This window comes from Syngnathoides biaculeatus, unplaced genomic scaffold, assembly GCF_019802595.1.
Source record: "Syngnathoides biaculeatus isolate LvHL_M unplaced genomic scaffold, ASM1980259v1 ctg117_pilon_pilon, whole genome shotgun sequence".
NCBI classification, from domain to species: Eukaryota; Metazoa; Chordata; class Actinopteri; order Syngnathiformes; family Syngnathidae; genus Syngnathoides; species Syngnathoides biaculeatus.
Window position 1 is genome coordinate 4,765 of NW_026907423.1, and position 794 is coordinate 5,558.

Consider the following 794-nt stretch of genomic DNA (forward strand, 5'->3'; position numbering starts at 1 on the left):
CATCATTGTGGTGGCATAAGATAAGATAAGATGTTCTGTGAATCCCATTTTTTAAAGTCTTTCTCATCGTGAAAAATATTGCACAGTAAAGGCGTGTTCTCATTCCCTCAATTCACTTACAACTGGGAAAAAAAATCCTCTTTTCAATGATCTGTCAATTTCAAATGACTGTGTAAGTACCCAGAAAGGTGCCACTCCACTTCAGGCCACATGACAAAATAATGACATTGAGGGAAACACTTTCAAGGGAGTGAATACTTTACGGGGAGAACCGTATGTGACATATCCATGACAATTTTCCGACAGCGCAACGTGACACATCATCTTCCCTGCTTGCTGTAAATCAACATACTTGTGTGCTGTTGTTAAAATGTGTTCGCCCGCATCAACCAATGTTAGCGATGCTTTAGAACACTAAAATTGACAGGACGCCGGCATCGTTACTTACAATTGTGTGTGCTAGCGCTTATGAAGGCACATAAAGTTTTGTTGCCATTTTTCAAGCAGTATCGTATTAAACCCCCCCCCCCCCCCCCAAAAAAAAAAAAATTCAATGAGCATTCACTCCTAAGTACGACTAAGCTGCGTCTATAGCGGAGCGGCACAGCGGAAGCGTGCTGGGGCCATAATCCAGAAGTCGATGGATCGAAACCATCCTCTGCTATCAGAACCTGATTTCCCCTTCTTTGTGCATAACAGTGGACAAAAAACCTCGTCTCCTCTTTGGTCGTGGGCCACTTCTCCTGCACATGCTTAACACACACATACATCTGACTGCCAGTTCAGGATTTCCA